Source organism: Canis lupus, chromosome 11 (assembly GCF_003254725.2).
Source record: "Canis lupus dingo isolate Sandy chromosome 11, ASM325472v2, whole genome shotgun sequence".
Taxonomy (NCBI): domain Eukaryota; kingdom Metazoa; phylum Chordata; class Mammalia; order Carnivora; family Canidae; genus Canis; species Canis lupus.
This window is the reverse complement of record NC_064253.1, coordinates 55,047,209-55,068,939: the sequence shown is the minus strand read 5'-3', so window position 1 is coordinate 55,068,939 and position 21,731 is coordinate 55,047,209. Positions and strand designations below refer to the sequence as shown.

Sequence of the window (21,731 nt, the reverse complement as noted above, 5' to 3'; positions counted from 1 at the left end):
AGTTGGAATTCCAATGACTGCAGGTACTTGGAAGCAGGTAGTTAGGGCAAGCCAGTGAGATCCTCATCCCAGGGAAATGTTAGCTGAAACCCCATTCTATGTCACATACACTGCTGCCTTGTCCTACTGGGATGCTGAAGTCGTGCAGTTGAGTTTTTATTCAAATAGGAAACTTCCACACACACACACACACACACACACACTCACACACTCCCATGAATTAACCATCACCTTGCTAGAGTTGGCCCATCTTTGCTGCCTGTCCAATCTTTTGGACTCCTGGTTTTATTCTCTAACACAGGTTAACCTACAGGCTTTGTACCAGCCACCCATTTGATATTTATATCTCGTATCAGCATTTAAGGTTGAATTTGAGTGAGATAAGAAACAGAGCACTGGGAAGGCTACCCAGAAGTAGAGAAAACTCTCCCAGTCCTGGCTTTGACCTCCTTCTGGGACTGGTCATTTGCCAGTCATGATTCCTTCCCCTGGACTATCAGGATTCTGGCTGTTTCTGGATTTTGTACTCGAGGCTATCACTAGGAACCTGTCAGAAGCTCTGCAACAGTCTGACTGATGTGTCTACTGTGCGTCCTAGAAAATGGGACTTGTCCCAGTGACCTCGTGCTAGCTCCCGACACCACTCAGGCTTTCCTATTTTAAGGCTTCCCTTTCATGAGCCTCTCTGGGCTGTTCCCAACCCGCCAAGGACTTCTCCTGCACCCCACCTGTCTCCACCCCATCCCAGACTCCTGGGAGTTCCAGGGGAAGTAATCATACACAAACTTAATTTTTTAAAATTTATTTATGATAGTCACACACAGAGAGAGAGAGAGAGAGAGGCAGAGACACAGGCAGAGGGAGAAGTAGGCTCCATGCACCGGGAGCCCGACGTGGGATTCAATCCCGGTCTCCAGGATCGCGCCCTGGGCCAAAGGCAGGCGCCAAACCGCTGCGCCACCCAGGGATCCCCATACACAAACTTAAAACGGAGAAGCTGGTCTGAGAACCATGCCCCCTCCTCCTCTTAAACTCAGGTAAAATGCACCATGGCCTGGGGCATGGCAGTGATGAACTATAGCAGGAAATGTGAATTTGTAAAGTCAGACAAAAGGAGGCCACAGTCCACTGCTTAAAGCCTACTGACCTCAAGGAAATTATTTACCTTTCATCTATGGAGGGAAATATAACCTACTTCATAGGGTTGAGATGGTAAGTAATGATGGTGTTTAGCTCCCCAAACCGCATCATCGTTATTTCTATTATTATGACTACCGCTGTCACCATGGTGACTTTTCAAAAAACAGAGTTTCTTTGGATCTAATCAAGCAGTATTCAAAATCAAGTCCAGCAAAACAGTCGTTCCGTGCCTACTAAGTGCCAGTCTGTTTCACATATACTATCTCATTTAATTGTCTCAATAATAAGCAAATTGATTAACTTGTTTACAGGTTGTAGGGGTTTAATATCAAAATAACATGGAGTAAACCCTGCCTGTAAGCAAGAACACTTTGCGAGTTTTCCACATTTTGCAATTTGATACTCGCCTTAAAAGTGGAAGGCTTTTGCTCACAGACCCCCCTTCTGTTCTTCCCTTTAGTTTGGCTCAAATTCCTGTGGCCCTGAGAATTAGCACTCAGCACTGCACACGAAAACTAGCTACAGCAAATGCTGCTGGTCCCAGCCAGATCTCCTGGGATCTCTTTTAGGGCTTTGGTCGGGTCTGCCCAACACCTAGCTGTGCAGGTGTCCCTGCTGATGGCTCACACCTCGGGTGATTGGAGTCTCCCAGCCTGGAGGTGCCTGGGACCTATACCCTAGCCCAGTGGCCCACAGTGGATGACTGGCTGGTGTGACGGTACAACACCAGTGCCATTCACGCTCCAGAGTTCCCTGCAGGATTAGGATGAGGCTGCCCCTCACCTGAAACCACATTCTAGCTTGGCCTCCTCTCCCTCCTCTCTCCAAGCTTCTTCTGAGAACATGTCTTTAAAAAATCACTTGCACATGATTCCCTGTCCTGGGCTCCGCTTCTGGAGGACCCAGTTGAAGACACTCATGTGTCTTTCTGGGAAATTTAAACATCCTCAAGAGGGAATTTTTACTGTAACCTAATTGTCATCTGTGCATCAAGTTTAGCAGCAACCCTCCCCCGTCGCCTCCCTCACACCAGGTAGAGGGTTCTGGACTCTTCTCCCTTATACTCACACTTTGATCCTGTTCCTGCCTGTTGCAGTCAGCCTGCAGCAGAGCCATACTTGCCTCCTCTGATGAATTAGCAGCTCCCAGATTTGCAGGGACCACAGCTTTTCATGCCTCTGGTCGCACAGTTCTGCACCTAGCACTTTACACCTGGTAGAAGCTAACCTTGAGTTTGTTGGATGGAGTCCACACACGATTGAGAAATTCAGTCACACTCTCCCACTCTGCTGCCTTCCAGGCTTCTAGAAACTAAAAAGACTTTTTTCTGCCCAATAAATAATCAGAACCGACAAGAGAAGTATTAACAGGATCTATAGTTGTTGAATCTGCTAATAACGATCCCCTAATTCTTGCTGTGATGGCTGACATCACTGTTTCGCACAGCTTGTGGAAATCATCCCAGCATGTATGTGTGGGGGTGGGGACAGGGGCTCCTGCCGCATCCTTCCCTTCCCGAGGTAGGAAAGAAACCCGCCCTCTGTCCCCCTCCCCTGTCTCTCCCATCAGTGTCTCTCTAGGGCTCAAGTCCTAGGGCCTGAGGGGGAGATGGGGGCTGCTGATGGGCCTTTTGTGACTTTAGACTGTCAGGGGTAGTTCCTAGAGGTAATTGCTAGTAATAAACAACTATAATAATAATAATCACTGTGTGACTGCCCTTGTGCACAGAGTACATTTATAGTCTCTGTCTCCTTCATTCCTCAATGCAATTACATTTATTAACATAATGCTAATAATAGCTATCAATTAATGAGCTCCTACTGCATCCCAGGCTGAACCCTAAGCAGTGTACCCATGTTATTGAATGTGATGCTCAGAACAGCCTCCAGGGTGGGGGATGGGTAACTCCCGAGCCTGGAAGCCACCTGCTCCCAGTGAGCTGTGTCCAGCTCTCTCACCTGTGTCCCATCTCTACCCACGTGTCACCTTGTCAGGGAGGCCTCGCCGACACCCTGTTTAAATTCACAGTTCCCAGGACACCTGGGTGGATCAGTGGTTGAGCATCTGTCTTTGGCTCGGGGCATGACCCTGGAGTTCCAGGATGGAGTCCTACATTGGGCTCCCTGCATGGAGCCTGCTTCTCCCTCTGCCTGTGTCTCTGCTTCTCTCTCTCTCTCTCTCTCTCTCTCTCTCTCTCTCTCTGTGTGTGTCTCATGGATAAATAAATAAAATCTTTAAAATAAAATAAAATAAAATAAAATCAGTTTCCACCCTATCATTCTGCCTCTCCACAGTTACCCCATCTGATGTCCCCCCACCCCCACTAAGACTTAGAGCTGGGTGCCCAGGACTTACTAGGTGCCTGATAAATCTTTGTTTAATGAATGCAGGATTTGGGTCATTAATGACCATGTCATAGATTTAAAAAAAAAAAAAAAACAAGCTAAGCAGAGATAAATGATGTACCCAGCATCCTCCAGGTAGCAAGTGACAAGAGTTTATTCAAAACTGGCTCATGTGGCTAACTCAGAAGCCCAAGTTCTGGGCCATTTGGGTGTCCCCTAATTCAGCCAGCATTGCTAGCACTGCCTATAAGCCAGAGCTGGGCCAGGCAGAAGGAACAATCTGGAAGGTTTGCCACCGCTGCCCCCCACCCCGCCCCCAAGGAATTTGCTGTCTGAACAACCTGGTGAGATGCATAGGAGGGAAGCAGGAACCACTCCCTCCCCAAATTAACAGTGGAAGATGTGTGGGCTCTCCACCAGCACTTGAGTTATTTATGTGTCCATCTGCCCTTTCCCAGGGGACAGTGAGCCTGGGAGTCCCTTGACTGGGACTGGGGCCCATAATTCTCTCTGTACCTCCAGTGCCATGTATAATACTGGCTCTTAGTCCTTGAAACACATGTTTGTTGATTGAATGAGTGAGTGGTGAATCGTAGCTCAGAGCGGCAGTGGCTTGCTGGGCTCCCACGGTGTTACTGGTGAGCTCATTCAGAATCACATCCTAGTTCTTCTGATTCTAAAGGCAGGTGTCTCCAAATCTAATGTTCCTAGGCACCGCTTGGCTGCCCTCCCCCCACCCCCGTTTCTTTAAACACAATTACAAATGACTGCAGATAACGTACAGCACAGGAAAGAAACCTACTCCTTCTGCTGTCAGATAAATTTGAAAGATCAAAATAATGTGGTTTAGCAATTTGTTTCAATTGATGCCTAGCCTTCCAAAGCTTGCAAGTTTGACTTCCTCTAGTCGGGATAAAAAATAGCTGTTTCCTTATGAAAAGCAGTGTGGGGGAGTGTATCTTCTTAGGAGAGCTTCAACAGAAGCCCTACGTACAGACACTCTCCAGGTCTCTGTAAGAAACAAAGGAAGGAGCCAGTGACAAGGTGGTCATAGTAACAATTACTGTAATGACAAATGTCATGATAATCGGAATGGCTGTGATTTTGAACGCTCACTATATGCTGGGTGCTGTGCTAAGCTCTTAAATGCATTATCTCACTTGATACTTGTAATAACCTGGTTATGGATTGAATTGTGTCCCCCTGAAGATCCATACTTGAACTCCTAACCCAAAGTACCTCAGAATGTGACCTTAATTGGACATAGGGCCACTGAAGATATAATTAGTTAAGATGAGGTCCTCCTGGAATGGGGTAATCCAATATAACTAGCGTCCTTATAAAAAGGGGGAAATTGGAGACAGACACGCACACAGAGAGAACGGCACGTACAGATGAAGGCAGAGAAGGGCTGATGCTTCTACGAGCCGAGGAACACCAATGATTGCCAGCAAACCACCAGATGCTGGGCAAGAGGTGCAGAACCCACTCTCCCCCGCAGCCCTCAGAAGGAACCAGCCCTGCCGACACCTTGATCTTGGACCATTAGCCTCCAGAGCCATGAAACGTTAAATTTTAGTTGTTTCAACCACCCAGGTTGTGATATTTTGTTAAAGCAGCCCCTAGCGAATGAATCCAGCCCCAAAGAATGGAGACTGTTGTGACCAGCATTTGGCAGGTGAGAAAACTGTGAGGTTGAATAATTTACCCAAGGTTGGACACAGGACACAGGCTGGCTTACTTTCGACCCTCATGGTTAACCATTACCCTACACCTATACAAGCTGTCCTCCTTTAGGGGGCAAAAGAATCCCAGCCAGGGAAGGACAGAGCTGAGAGGAGTCAGTGAGACTGGCTCTTCTCACCACCCACTGTCCAGGTAGGGAATCTGTGGCCCCCCTGAGAGGCGAGGCTGGAGCCAGCCCCCCCCCCCCATCTCTAGGAGGGCAACTCCCTGACGGCTGGTTTCTACCACCCAGGGGAAAGTTCTATGCCTCTTGGTTTGGCCAGCCAGTCCCTGAAAGCAGCTCCTTACATTTTACTCACTTCTTCCCTGACTGGGGGAGCAAGGGTATTAGAACCCCATGTTCCGTCATCTTCTCATTTGTGTATTTAAAAATCACATGTACGTTTCCTTTCCGGACTACGAAGATAACACATGATTAGAAGGAAAATGTAAAAAATACAGACAAGTACCAAAAAGAAGGTCAAAGTCACCCATAACTTCGTCATTCAGATTGCTCTACTTAAGTACCACCCTTCACACCCAGCTGTGATCTTTTTTTAAAAAAAATTCTTTTATAGCTATTTGTTTTGATTCCTCACATTATAAAGCTTTTTCTATGGCAGTGGTTCTCAATCATTTTAACTCCGTCTTTTTTTATTGTGATAAAATGTACATAAAATTTACCATTTTAACCACTTTGTAAGTGCAGAGTTCAGCGACATTAAGCACAGCCACATTGTTGTGCAACCATCACCACTGCCCATCTCCACGACTTGTTCATCTTCCCAGACTGAGCATCTGTACCCATTAAACACTAACTCCTGATTCCCTGCAATCATTTTTTAAAAAGATTTTATTTATATATTTACTTGAGAGAGAGAGCGAGAGCAGGAGGGAAAATCTGAAGCAGACTCCACACTGAGCCCGGAGTGGGAGTGGGATGCAAAGCTCAATCTCACGACAATGAGGTCATGACCTGAGCCAAAACCAGGAGTTGGAGGCTTAAACGGTTGAGCCACCAGGGCATCCCATGTGATCATTTTAAAACTATTATTTATTATGGGAAAGCTGGTTTTATTTATGTATTATTTATATTGAAAATTTTTGTAGGGCAGCCCGGGTGGCGCAGCGGTTTAGCACTGCCTTCAGCCCAGGGCGTGATCATGGAGACCCAGGATCGAGTCCCACATCAGGCTCCCTGCATGGAGCCTGCTTCTCCCTCTGCCTGTGTCTCTGCCTCTCTCTCTGTCTCTGTGTCTCTCATGAATAAATGGATGAAAAAAAGAAAAGTATTTGTAAAGATATAAGTAGTTTGCTGACTAATTTTAGAGAAAAATTACTTGCAAGCTACTGCTAACCAAATAGTTATTAGCCTAACAAAAGGTTTCATACAGAAATTTAAGAATGTACATTTTAAAATGTTGAGAATCCAGTGAGCAAAATTTTTAAAGTAAATAATTAAGTTTATTTTAAAGTAAAATACAGTTAAATATTAGTGATATACCCACTATTGAGGAAAATAGTCAGATAAAGAGAGACCCCAATCTTATGTGAAAACCAAATCTGAAGAGCCCCCGTAACACATCACATGCTTTTCTCCTTGTAGGAGACCGGAGTACCCCCCTCAATGTGTGTCAAGGTATGTTAGCCTGTGCACTTGCTAAGTAGGAGGGAAGCCTTCTGCCATCGGCGGGGACAGCTAACATAAATTTCAGTTGACAAGACACACAGCTTTAAACACTGATGGATGCCCACTCCGCCTATGTGCGCTGGTACAGTGGTGACTTGCACACATGGCTGTGACCCCATGTGAGGCCAGCCCTGTGTCAGGGGTCAGAGGGAGCTGGGAAGACCCATCTTCTCATGGAACTGCAAACCCCTGCACCCTCTTTCTTTCTCAATGAAATTCAAGCTTTCTAGAATTTTTGTTTAAACAGTAATTAGCAGGGGCACCTGAGTGGCGCAGTTGGTTGAGCATCTGACTCTTAGTTTCCGCTCAGGTCATGATCTCAGGCCCATGAGACTGAACCCTGCTGCACTGAGTTCTGTGCTTATCTCTCCCTCACTCTCTGCCCCTCCCCATGATCTCACACAGATGCTTTCTCTCTCTCTCCCTCCCCCCCCCTCGCTAAAATAAATAAATCTTTCATAAATAAATAAACAGTAATTGGTAAATTACTCAGTTGCTAGGCCTAGAGTCTGGTCAGGGCACTGTAAACCGTGGAAGAAGGTGTGGGAGGGGCAGAACCACCTTCCTAAGAGGCAATAGTGTGAAATGCTTAGTATTGCAGACTCTGGAGACAGACTTCCTAGATGCACATCTTGGCTGCATTTGCTAGGCAGATAAACCTGGGCAAGAACTTAATCTCTGTGTGCCTCAGTTTTATTGTCTGTAAAATGGGGATAATGCCTTAGATTGGGCTCCCTGTGAATAGGCTCTGAGCCAGAGTGCTGCGTGCGGCAGATCTGTGGGAGGGTGAACTCAGGAAATGCACTGTAAGTGAGTGAGGACAGTAGCTTGGGGCAGAGCAAGAAGCTGATCCAAAATGTGGTTGCAATTGAGGCTACAGTTGATGCTGGGAGTGCTCTGGAGCTGGGATGGCCCTCACCGTTGTCCACAGTGAGGCATAGAGCAGGGGCCTTTGTAGCTTCCCATCAGCTAGTCACTGGCCATGGCTGGGCCCTTGCAGTGGAGGGCAGGTGTCTCCGTAGGCAAGGAGCTTCCCCATAGTGGAGGATAATTGGCAGTAGGATACCCAGCTGGGATCCTCAGTCACCAGTATTCCCAGGAGCTGGAGGGTGATGCTCCAGCCATAAAGAGGAGAGCTGAGTAGAGCTCCTCCAGGACACCCTACAGATAACAACAAGCCTACTGTATAGGGTCATGGGGCTTAAAGAGGTTTTTGCATGTAGGGTACAGAGCCCGAGCTCTGTACTGAGTGTGGAGCCTGCTTGAGATACTCTCCCTCTCCCTCTGTTCCTCCCCCTGCTTGTGCTCTCTCTCGCTCCTTCTCCTTCTCCAGAAAAAAAAAAAAAAAAAATTGGCCTCTTCGAAGACTTCTCTATAAACCCACCTCATTTATTAAAAAATAAGCAAGCAAATTTCTGCAGTAACAAAGATGCAGCAAAGCCTTAACAGGGAAGCTAGCCTGGGCCCCCAGGTTGGCACACCCCAGTCAGGCCCCCAGGCAGGACAGCAGCCTCAGCAGCAGGTCCAAGCACAGCACCTCAGAGGCAGGAGAGGTGCAATCTCAGCTGGGACCCAGACCTACATTTGTTATTTTAATAGCTGTGTTTGATTTTAATGTGTACAATAAAAATATAAGTAGCGCTTGAGGTAGCAAGAAGGGGTTTCTTTTTTAGTTTTTTTAAGAGGCAGATATTTAGTAAAGGAAAGCACAGATGGTACGTGGATGCTGCAAAAATCACTAAGGTGATACACACATCATGGGGGTTTCATACTGCTTTATCTTTATCTGGAAAGGCACTTTGGTCGTCCTCTTCGAAGGCAAATAAATGAATCACAAGAGTGGGAAAGACAGAGAGAGAGAGAAACCAACAGCAGAACAGTGGTCATCTTGGGCAGCCTGTCTCGTCTCCAAAGCAGTAAACAGTACTGTACTTTAACACACCAGATTTTTGTGGTAGGATTAATAGCCTTTTTGTTTCATGCCCTTTCACCACATTCTGTGCATTCTTAGTAATAAAAAAAATGGTGTTTGGCCAGGGGGTGGTGTCCATTAAATGAGCAAGAGCCAGGCTGCTTTGGGTAAGCTGCCTGTGCCAGCTGTTGGAACCTGGCCGTGGACCCCAGGCAGCACAGTGTGGAAATCCTTGCTCTCGTCCTTGTTGTGCCATCATCTTGACTCTGAGTACTTGGTTAGCTTTATGATGGAGGCTTCTCCTACCCACTTCTTGAGGGTGTAGTCTTAGAAAGACCTTTCTAAGACCCCATTATTCTCAGTTGCTAGCTCACAGTCTAGCCTATACTAGGCTCTCAGCTCATGGTCAGTGAACAAATACAACACAGAGATTTTTATCACCACCTGTCCCTCACCTCCTCAACATCTCCTAAGAGCTTTATACATAGTAGATATAAAGGAAAGATCAGTTAGCTGGTGGGATGGATGAGTGGATGGGGGGGCGGAGTGGGTGGGTGAGTAGACAGTTGGAAGGTTGAGTGGATGGGTGAATGGATGGATAGATGCGTAGGTGGTTGGATATATGAATGGATGATGGAGAGACGGGAATATACAAGGATAGATGGGTGAGTGGATGAGTATGTGGGCGGATGGGTGGATTAGGTGTGTGGGTAGATGGATGGATGCATAGATGGAGTGATGGCAGGTGGGTAGATGGGCAGGTCAGCGGCTAGACAAAGACAAATGAGTAGGTAGGTCAGTGGGTAGATAGGTGGGTGAGAAGGAGTGAGTGAGTGAGCAGCAGGACCAAAAGAGGTAATTGCAATTCCTATGTGTCTGCTTCGCTCTAATCAAAACACATTTTCTCCGGGAGAATCTACAGAGGTGATGGCCCTGATGTCTTGACTCCTCTTCTGTACAAGTCCTGACCTCTAGAGAGTGTTTGCTGTATTTTCTGATGTGAGACCCCATCTTGTCAACTGACTCATGGAAATACATGTTTCATTTCATGCCATTATTCTTCACTCACACTTCACCCTTTCAGGGATCGGGCCTCATTAAAATCTGTCCTCTACCCTGTTCCTCTTTGAGGAAGTTCCTTGTTAGGGCATTTCTGCTGTGAAATGTATCACACCAACTGATGTGAGTGCCAACCTGAATGCTAAAGACTGTTATTAGCAGATTTAGCCTAGAGATGTTTCAGAGTTGTCAGTTCTGATGTACATAGGATTATATTTTCAAACATCATCACACATCCTCTATGACAGACTTGATTACTGTGATGAACTAGTTTTCTTCCTTTAAGAAATGTTCCAGTTGCAAAAATGATTCTGAAAGCACTGGTGAAAAATGCCGGGCAAAACTGAAGTGACACTATCTCATTTGGGTAGCTCATTAACCATCCTGAGAGAGGCAGCTCAGTGTGGCAGAAAGAGCACTGGACGTGGAGTCTGCAGACCTAGGTTTACGTGCTGTCCCCTCCATCTTAGCAGTGGTGACCTTGGAGAAGTCTCTAGTCTTTTGCCTTCTCTTCTGCAAAATGAGACCAGTAATCAAGAGCCCCTTGCTGGGTTGCTCTGGAAATGAATTAAGGGAGGTGCGTTACAAACTATAAAGTGCAGTGTATGATTGAGGGATCCCCCAGTAGAAGAAGAAAGAAAGCCATCATGTCTCTGTATCATTTGTTTTATTTATTTATTTATTTATTTTGGTTCCCAAGTTTTATTCCAGAGCTCAAAAAAATATTCCAGTTAAATAAATTTTATTTTTTTTAAAGATTTTTGTTTATTTGAGAGAGAGAGAACAAGAACACAAGCAGTGGGGAGGGGCAGAAGGAGAGGGAGAAGCAGACTCCCCGCCGAGCAGAGAGCCTGATGCAGGGCTCAATCCCAGGACCCTGAGATCATGACCTGAGTGGAAGACAGATGATTAACCTACTGAGCCACCCAGGCATCCCCAGATAAATGAATTTTAATTTTCATCTTCCTCCTCGTCCTCCTCATAGTTAATCTGGAAGTAACACAATTCATAATTCTCTTTGCCAGTAGCAACTCCATGCAACCAATCACAGAGACTATTCTCTTTGGATATTTTTTGATAAGCTATTTCAAATACCTTGTTGGGAAAAGGCATGTCAGATGTTACAGTAATCTTGCTCTCCCTCCTTTCAATGGCTAGAACCCCTCTACCAAGATTTACAGCTTTGCCATTCACTTGGATTCTCTCTCAAAGAAACTGCTCAAAATTGGCAGCATCCATGATTCCATCTTCTACAGGGCGGGGTGCAAAGGTCAGCCTCAGAACTTGCTTCTTTTTTTGCCCCCCTTCACTCCAAGCCTTTCACAGGTGCCATGGTGGCACCATGTATCGCTTTGTTTTTGTTTTTGTTTTGTTTTTGTCTTAAATAAGAGGAGAAATCAGATATAGTGAAAAAATTAACTGTATGTCCGAGAACTAATAAAACACCCTTTCTGGGCCATGGGATTTTGATTATCAGTGATGGAACCATGGTGTAAAAACCTGGCACAACCACAGGGAAGTGGCTGTTTCCCTTTGTTCGTTCATTCCTTCTACAAATATTTCCTACCACCTATAGTATGAGAGGCATGAGGAGGGGGATGCTACAGATACAGTGTTGGGCAAGGCAAATGAGGAGACAGATGGTAAGCAGATATTCACCTGAGTAACTATTTGAATGTAGACTATGGAAAGTGCTCTGAAGACAGCCCACAGGGTATTTTGAGAACTTATGGCATGGAGGCCTGACCAAGGCTAGGGAACGGGAAAGACTTCCTTGGAAAAAGAAAAGACAAGACAAGACTTCCCTGGGGAGATGACTTTGAGTTGAGATCAAAGAATGAGTAGGAGCTAACTAGGCAAAGGGGGACAGAAGGGCATTCCTGGGAAAGGCAAGAGCGAATGCAAAGGCCCTGGAGTGAGAGGAAGTGTGGCACCTTTGAGAAAGCAAAAGAAAGCCAATGCGGCTGGAACAGAGTGGCCCAGGATGAGCCTGGGGAGTGGGCTAGAGGGGTTGGGTGGAAGCCAGATCACGACGCCCCTGTTATCCTAAGACGAGTGAGACCCTGTGGAAGCATGTCTGGCAAGGGAGAAACTGATTGCTGTTCTTAAGAAGCTTCCCCTGGCTGCAGTGGAGAGAACAGATTAGAAAGAAGCAAGAGCACCTGCGGGAACACCGGTACTAACCTGTGGTGAGTGGGGAGGGAGAGAAGCAGGTGGATTCGAGGCATGTTTTGGGAGGAAAAAATGCCAGCCATGACAGAAAAGAAGGGCTGATCAGGGGTGTACTTCTAATGCAGTTACTTCTCATTTTGAACTGAATGGCTCTCAAGTTCCGTATACTGTAAACATTGCTACAGTACATGAAAGAAAGGGAGCTATCCACTGTGCAGTTTACCATCTGGAAAATGTGAAAATTGTTCATGGTGGTCCAGGGGAAACTGGATGCTTAGTTACCCTTCCCGATCCTGCAGAAAAATATTCCACACAGGCAGAGGCAAAGAAAGGTGTGCTTGCTAAAAGCCAAGAATGCAAGTGTGCAGGACACCTTTGTCTGAGCCTTTAGGTGCTTGCGGTCCATAGGGAAGCAGACTTAATGTAAATGGCTAGAACCCACTCTGGCCTGTCTGCAAATGAGGTTACAATGCCAGTGCCAGGGAATCCTCCGTGTTGTGCTGCCCCTACCTGCCGAACAGGGTGACCTCAAGTCCAGCACACCCCCCACCATTCCTCTAGTCTTCCCTCTGGGACCCTGGAAGCATCTCAGTGTCTTCACAAATGGTCCCTTGCATGGCCCAGGGCCACAGCTCCTTGGTGACATCCAGTGCCTGCAAGCCATTCATGGAGGCCTCTCAGCACAGGATTGCCAGCTCCTTGTTCCTCCGGGCCCCCACAGGGCCGTAATCCCTCAGTCCTCTCTGGGGGAGAAGGCCACTCTGGCCCTTGCTCAGCTGGGCTCAGTGCTGTGTGGGAGCTGACTTACCTCGGCTGGTTAGAGCCAACTGTGTACGTGTCTTCCCAACTTCCTGTTCTGTGATGTCACATTAGTAGTGTGAAATTGGTCGTGACAGGAGCATTTACACCACAGTAATCAGCGAACGCTACAAATCAGGACTTCTCCGCCTCCTCCTCGGAGAGCTTTTTGTTAAGCATTTCCTAGCATGCCACTGACTGGGCCTGGAGCTCACGTGCTGTGTCCTGAGCTCCGCAAGCTTGTCTGTGAACATAGTCCCCTTAGCTTCCTACGGGGTTCAATCCCTGGGGTCAGGCTTAGAGACAGTGACCACATTGTCCTCTCAGCCCCCACTCCCTACCTAACACACCTAAGTACCAATACCAAACATTTCATTGTCTGGGGGCTGTGGCCTTAACAAGCATCTGACAGGGCTAGGCTCTGAGTCCTGTCTTAGGTACAGTAGTGACCCCTATTATTACATAGCTGTGTGTTGGAAGAGACTGGATATACTTTGTTTTTTGTTTTGTTTTCTTTTTAAAGATTCTTATTTACCTATTTTGTGTGTGAGAGAGATTGAGAGTGCGTGTGCATGCATGAGTCAGGGGAGGAGCTGAAGGAGAAGGAGAATCTTGAGCAGACTCTGCACTGAGCACAGAGTCCAATGCAAGCCTCGATCTCACCACCCTGAGATCATGACCTGAGCCAAAACCAAGAGTCAGACGCTCAACCAACTAAGCCATCTAAGCACCCCTATACTTTGGAGAGACTTCAAGGACTATTTCAAGGTTCAAGGGTGTCATGGCAGAGAAAATCACTACCTGCTAGAGATAGGATGAGACCAGTAGAAGAAGGGGCATTCATTCTGTCAGTGATTGACTAACTCATACCAGGCCCCATGTTTGTGGGGATATGGGAGAGAGTAAGACACATTCTACACCTGTGCTGTTCAGTGTGATCACCCCTCGCCTCTTTCAAGAGCATTTAAAATGTGGCTGGTACATAAATGTAAAAAAACACACCAATTTAAAAAACCTAGTACCCCAAAAATATAAAATATCTCATTAATAATTTTTATATTCATTATGATTAGAATGAGATTATTGTGGATAAATCAGGTTAAAAATTTAAAAATTGACATTAATTTCACCCATTTCTTTCTTACTTCTTAAATATGGTTCCTGGATTCTTTAAAATGACAGATGTGGCTCATATTCTATTGGTCACCATGGTTTTTGGGGTTTTTTTGTACTTTCTTTTTACTGGAGTTGGATCTGCCAACATATAGTATAAGACCCAGTGCTCATCCCATCAAGTGCCCCCCTCAGTACCCATCACCCAGTCACCCCATCCCGCTGCCCATCTCCCCTCCCACTACCCCTTGTTCATTTCCCAGAGTTAGGAGTCTCAGTCACCATGATTTAACATTTGAGGTCAATCCTAGGCCAGAAGAATAAACTTCTGGTCAAGACAATTGGGCTGGACCTCAAAGGACAGATGAGGTTTGGAAAGTCAGAGACAGTGGGAGCTGGGAGGAGAATGTTTTATAGAAATAAGCACTTGGACCCTGCCCTCTAAGAGGAGTAGTGCATCCCTTTCGACTTAAAAAACAATACCTCTCAGTAGTTTTCTTCAAGAAACAGTGGAGATATGGGGCAAAGATATAGCCCAGTAGAGCGCTCATGGAAACATGGTCTGTCTTGGTGTGGACAGGGGAAAAACTAGAAATAACCAAAATGTCCAATGCTTGGGCTGAGCTAAATAAATGTTGATGCATCTATACAGTAGAATTATTGGCAGATATTAGAAATAGTTGTTGCAGAACACTAATGACTTAGAAGACTGTACGTATAATATTTTGTTTAGTGAAAAAGGGAGCAGATTGCAAAGGTGTTTATGGCAAATCCACACTTTTGGTAGCAAACTTTTAAACACATAATGACTAGAAGAAGGTACTCCAAAATGTTAACTGTGGTGTCTCTGGGTAGAATTCTTTCTCTTTGCTTATTTCTCTTTTCCAAATTTTCTACAATAACTATATATTACTTTAGGTCTTGGTCTAGGAAAAAAAAAAAAGACTTAAATAACATATTAACTTTAAAAGACCTAGACTTTATTCCAGTCTTGGCCCTTACTAGCCAAGGAACTTAATAAGCTAATAAGTTCTTGGAGTCCCTTTGCCCATCTGTACAATAGGTATATGAATACTTGGCTCACAGGGTTGTCATGAGGACTAATTGACACATCACTACCTGGCACCTGTCGGCTCTCAGCCATTATTAATATTCTTTCTCTCTCTGCCCCATTCTATCTTAGATGGACTCTGATTCTCACTTGGAAATGAATGGAGCAGGGAAAGAAGAGAACATGTCCTGCTCTCCTGTAAGCCTCAATCTTCTGAGCCTGGAGGAACTTCTTTCTCCTCAATGCCAAACTCTAGTGAGCTGGATCCCCACTAATTGGAGTCCAGTTAACTGAGGGCATATTATGTCATTTAACTTTTAGTATGCAGGAAAAAAATATGTAGGACATTGCCTAACATAGGCTAGAGGCCAGCTTGAAAAACTCTTGAGGTCTAAGACCCTAGATTACATACAAGTAATGACTGTTGTGACAGATCAGCCCTAGACTGTGACTCTAGTAGACCCTTAGTGTAATAATATGAAGAATGCAGAATCTTGTATATGCATATGGATATATGATCTACATACATGTATATATGCACAAATATATTTTTACAGGCACACAGGGTGTGATAAAACAGTGACCTAGATACTCCCTCAGGCACACAGGGTCTTTAGTAGGCCATATGTAGTGATAGTTAATCCATGGAACCACTGTCAATTCCCCTTTAGCAGTCTGGCAGGGTCCCTGCAGTATGTACAGGCTCTACAGTGCTTTCCGAAATGTACCAGAAAAATTGCCTATTCATCCTCAAATCAAGTAATTCTATCAACTAGCTTATGAAGAGCTGCCTCGTAATCCATGCTTAATGACCTTAGCCGCTGGACAGCTGTCTTAGGAATTATAGTCTCTTGCGAACAGAGTATTCTGAGGTTCTAAACTTCAGTGTAATAGAAACATGTCCTATTTTCCCCCAGCAATGGGATGTGGAGATGTTCAGCTTGGTGTCTTCTCCTTGGGCTCACTCTCCTCAGCCCAACTTTTATGAGGAATAGTGACCATCACAGGAAGTGGGACTTACCAAATGTCTCCCCCATGGGGCAGTCAGCAGATCTCAGTTGGGGCTGAGCTCTGTGCCTCCATTCATCTATAGGATGAGAGGGATATTGGCTGGCATGGTCAGAGAAGGGGCCTCTAAGGCCTCTTGTGACTGAAGTAATGAAAAAAGAAATGTTTTCAAGATGGGAACCAACATTTACTAAGCCCCTGAAGTACTGAGTTTCCTGGGGAAAAGCCCTACCTGTGAAGCAGATGTGCTTAGTACCATTTTTTTTTTTTTTTGGAGTTCAGTTTGCCAACATATAACATAACACCCAGGGCTCATCCCGCCAAGTGCCCCCCTCAGTGCCCATCACCATTTTAAAGAAGAGGCAACCCAGTTCAAGAGGCCTTGTGGCATGCCCAGGCTCACGAGGTGGGAAGTGACAACTGTGCCTTGGTTCATAAGAGGGTTTCAGGCCTGATGTTAGTCACCTCTAATACCCTTGGTTTGGGTTTTTGTTTTGTTTTGTTTTGTTTTGTTTTGTTTTTTACACTCTTATCCACTCCCCCACCTCCCTCGGTGGAATTCTTTGGAACCTAAGTTTGCACTGTCACACCAGCCATATTTCTGCAGACAAATCTCTACAGGTATCATCTCAACTCCTCCCTCCACCTGCTGAGCTCTGCTGACTCTCTGAACTCCCAAGCACTCTCTTCTCTCCCTCCTCTGCCACTCATTTATTCTGGCTCTCACTTTTACACTCACCAGATTATTCTTCTTAAATAATCTGTGACCGTGTTATTCCTCATTAAAGGCCTTCCATGGCTCCACACTGCCTACAGGATAGAGCCTGGCATTTTAGGAGCTCACCTCCAGTCATAACCTGTGCTTCCAGCTATTTCTCTCATGCTGCTCTTTACACAGAGGGATATTAGCTACTCTCCCACACACACATCAAATTTTCAACCTTTGCAGCTGCACTTCTGGGTTATTGGGGTCTTTTGGTTTTTTTTTTTTTTCTTATTATCATCTTCTCAACCATGGATTTATTCAAAGAGTGATTTTTGAGAACTTACCGTGAGCCAAGCACTGTACTGGAAGCCAGGAAGACAGTAGTGAACCAAACAAACTGAAATCCCTTCCTTCAAAGAGTTTACAACCTAGTGCAAGGAGAGAGTCAATAATCGACATATTAAGTAAGTAAATTATATAGTATGTGAGAAGGCAGCAGTTGCTATTTAAAGAAGAAAAAAGAAAGAATATGCAGGAAAGGAAGGAGAATTGGCAATGGCACCAGTGGAGGGGAAGCAGAGAGAAGTTTTAAACAGGATAGCCAGAGGAGGCCTCCCTAGGAAGGTGGGGCAAGGAGGAGCTGTGCCATGACTAGGGGAGAAGTGACCCAGGCAGGCGGACACCAGCGTGGAAGCATCGGTGACAGTGTCTGGAGCACTTGGGGTAGGAGGAGCTTCTAATCCCAGCCAAGATGGAGGAGTAACAGGGACTAGATTTATCCTCTTGCCTTAAGCAACTAAAAAAAAAAAAAAAAAACAGTCAAATCATGTGAAACAACAGTTTTCCAACTCCAGACTACAGACAGGAGAGGAGAGTGATCCCTAAGAGAAGGGACACAAAGGACGTGAGCCTTATGATTGTCCAGCTTACTACCTGGAGAGTTGCCAGGCCACGGCACAGGAAGGGTGGCCCAGACATACCCCTGTGGCCCACCAAGCTGATAATCTGAATTGAGACAGTTGAAAATTTGAATGAAGAGAGACTAGGAAGGCTAGAATTTGTGGGCAGAGTAGCAGAGGAAAGAGCTACATGAAGAGGGGAGGGCAGCTGAGAGCTGCAAGGGGCTGCCTCAAGTCTTCAGCTGTGGGCTCACTGGCACCTGCTGATGGAGTAAGGAAACACCTGAGACCTGGGAATGCACCAGCAGAGGATCCTCAGAGCTCATGCAAGGCCAGGAATCTTTTCTCACCAGCCAGGGTGGAACAACTTCATAATGCACAAGGAGAGACTCAGAAGGCTATTGTCACAGTAGTAAGGGTAAGATCAACCCTAGACTAAAGGTGGCTCTGATCTCACCTAATAAGGCTTAGAAGCAAGCCTCATAGGGGTCAAACTCATTTCAACTAACTTAGCTATGTCCTGGACAAAGCTTAAGAATATTTAAAGGAATATTCAGAAATATCTAGCACCCAATGATGGTCTGATATCTGGTCAAAATTATCAAGCAGGCAAAGAAGCTGGAGTGTGTGGGAAGTGTGAGGAGGCCAGTATAGCTCAAACGTGTCAGTGAGGGGAGAGGCAGAGACACACCATCAGAGAAATCAGAGGCCAGATCTTATTGGTCTCAGTAAGCCCTGAAAGGTCTTTGGCTAACTCAGTTGTCAGGAGATGTTTTCTTTCTTGCCTCCTCTACCAGACTGAAAAGTGCCCCTGCGTGGCTCCAAACTTGTAGGGCACCATGGAGCAACTGGCCTGTCCTTAGCAGGCTAGCCTTGAGCACACACCTGCCCATGACCAGCCTTCCCACTGCACTCCCAGGAGTATCGGAGAAGCAGGAAGAAGAGGAAAGTATGAGAAAAAAAAGTACTGAAAGGAGGACATTTCCCATTTGGGACAAGAAGGGGCCTGGGGACCTGCATCAGCTCTGCCTTCCAGTCTCAGATCCCGCCCCTGAAAGATGTGTGACCTTGGAAAACCTTCCTAACCACCATGACCTGTTTGCTTGTTTGATTAAAATTAATAATTGAGTGCCACCTACTTCTAAAGAGGGTTTGAAGCAGCTTTTGATAACAGGCATATACACAGCAAGGCCCCTGAAATCTACAGTCATATAACGTGAGGACAAAATATATTCTGAAAACCTAGGCTAGTATAGTGAACTTAATGATGAATTTAAATGAGCCAGCTGCCAAGTGATAAAGAGAACGGAACCTCGTTTTCTCCATGTGTAAAATGGGATTAATGATCTCTGCCCAGCCTACCCCAAAGAGCTGCTATGAGGATCATCAGGGCTCTCTGGATGAGAGCGTGCCTTCAGGACTCTTCTGCAAGTAAAAGAAAACCGTCCTCACTCAAAGATAACAGTGAAGTCCAGGATGAGGCTTCTCCATCTCTCCATCCCAGGGGCTGCTTTCTCCTGTGCCAGCTCCATGCTCAGCCAATGCACATTACTTCTGGATCCCATCATCACTGTACCACGTCCAGCAAAAGAGGAGGCTCGTTCCTGCAGCAATGCCAACAAAAAAATCCCTGGAAGTGAGTCCCTTTTGCCTTGATTGGCTGGCTTGAGTCACATACCGGTCCCTGAACCAATCACTATAAGCAGAGCACCACACTGATTGGCTTAGTCTAAGTCATGTGATTCAGCTCTACATAGAGTAAGTTTCCTAGAACTTCTTCACCTCAGAGTGCGGCCAGGTGGGTCTCAGTTGGCTCTTCTCTCTTCTCACTCCTCCAACATATCCATTCTCTGCCCTTCTCTGTGCCCTGGGAAGCTTTTCTTATGGTCAGCGTCACCCAGGACCCCTTGTCCTCAGGCTTCTGGGTAGATTTAGCCAATGGGAAGTACAGGCAGGAGATTGGAAGAGAGAGAGAGAGAGGTCAGGGTGCAGCCCCCAACCTTGCTTTAGTGCTGTATCTCTTGAAATAAATGTGCCCTCCTCAGAGCTATGGATCTTCTTTGTGTCTCCACTCTTATAAAGCTCTGAGGACACTATTTCTTCCCTTGCTCCTCTGCTCTGAGGCATATAACAGCTCCTGCCATTGCTAGTCTATGGGCACAGCACTGTCTTTTGTCTGTTCCCATAATCTGCTCCCTCACTCTGTAGTAGTCCTTAATTAAGTGTCTTCCTTTGAACCATGCAGGGTGAATTCTCTTACTTCCTGTGACCTTGTATTTGTTATCTGTTGCTTCATAGCAAATTATCCCAAAGTATAGTAGCTGAAAGCAACAATAAAGATTTATTATCTCACATAGCTTCTGTGGGTCAGGAATTAGGGAATGACTTAGCTGGAAGGTTCTGGCTTAGGCTTTTTAATATAAGTAATTGCAGGCCAGATGGGACTGCAGTCATCCTAAGACTTACTGGAGCTGGAGATTTGTTTCCAAGATGGCCCACTGACATGACTGGCAAATTAATGGTGGCTATTGGCAGAAGGACTCAGGTCCTCACCACATGGACTTCTCCATAGGGCTGCTTGGGTATCCTCATCATATGGTGACTGGTTTCCACCAGCATGAGTGATCCAAAAGAAAGCAAGGCTGAAGCTTCAGTGTCTTTGTATGGTCTAGTTCTGGAAGTCACACACTGCCATTTCTGTAATATCCTACTGGTTACACAGACCAGCCCTATTCAGTGTGGGAGGGGACTTTACAGGGTGTGAATACCAGTGGGTGAGAATCACTGGGGCCATCTTAGAATGTGGCTATCACAGCCCCTGGCAACATCATCTCTAAATTAAAATCGGGGTACTATTATCATTCAAAGGGGATTAAGTGGTGAGCAAGAAAAATAAATGCCCACTGCACGGTGTTCAACAGCTATAAACCCAGTGCAAATCCTATCAATATAGGAAATTGAGACTTAAATTCACCAGCTGGGTCCATAAGTCAAGCAACGGTCTTAGAAGACCCCCTGTGGTTGGGAGTGAAGGACCCCTCAAGCCCACACCAGAGGCAAGAGGGAAGAGAGAACCCTTTTTATGCAAAAAGATTCCTAGATTTATCTTTCTGAGCTTCCACTGGCCTCACTCCAGCCTGAAAACAGCTTCAGACACCCACTGCGTTTGTTTCAAGTCCACTCCTGGCATTTCTCAGCCTCCCTTCTGGTTTCTGCTGCTAGAAGTAGCCTCCTGACCCTCCTCAGCCTGAGACCACCTCAGTAGGCAGGGCTGCCAATAGCCGCCCTTCCCTCCCTCTCAGATTTTTCCCCTGCTGATGCCTGTCTCTTTGTTTCCTTCCCGGGAGAATTGATGGAAGATTTTTTAATTGATGGAAGATTTTTAGGCTTAGCCCATGAAGCCAAGTGAATAGTCCCCAACCCCCATATGGAGCCATCTGGGTTTCTAACGGGGAAGCTGAGCCAAGAGGGAGAATGGGTTCTCAATCAGGCATGCCAGGACACCTTCCTGCCAGCCCAGTCCGCTGTTGCCGAGGTGGAAGGTGGGACTGGTGACTCATTGGGATTAAGAGCTGAGGGCCACTGAGGCTGGGAGAAGCCTGGGAGACAGTCACATCAGTACGCCTTGCCCTTGCCCTGCCGCATACATATGCCCTCATGTGACATACACTTCAACTTACATACCCATTGACAGATGTAGACTCACACCCAGACTGTTGTACAGATGGAGAAACCAAGGCACACTCAAGATTTAGAGAGCCTCCTGCTCCCCCCCCCCGCCCCCCCCCCCCCCCCCCCAGCCTCTCTGTGTAACTTGATGTCAGCCATTGGGAGCTTGGAAAGGTTCTCAGGAAGCTCCATCTCTCAGTTCAGGGATGAGCACGACCAACCTCAGGATTTCTTCACATTCCTGCGGGCTTGCGCTCTCGTGGTTCCGCTTGAGCTGAGTTCATTTAGGATTCAGACCATCCCAGATCCCTGATGTTTTCCTCAGACCTGGGCCCCCTTGGTCCATGTAGGGAATGCAGACCCCTCCTCCGTTACGGCAGCCACGCAACACAAAACCGCACAGACCTGAGAGCCAGCCTCTTTTATAAGGGCTTGTGAGGGGTC

The 21,731-nt window shown here is 46.2% G+C and overlaps 1 protein-coding gene and 1 pseudogene across 1 annotated transcript in view; one reads left to right on the top strand and one right to left on the bottom strand.

Moving 5' to 3' along the window:
• GABBR2 (gamma-aminobutyric acid type B receptor subunit 2) overlaps positions 1-21,731 on the top strand; it is a 348,641-nt gene that overhangs the window by 216,029 nt on the left and 110,881 nt on the right. The window lies entirely within an intron of this gene.
• On the bottom strand, positions 10,823-12,293 carry LOC112650318 (60S ribosomal protein L22-like; annotated as a pseudogene).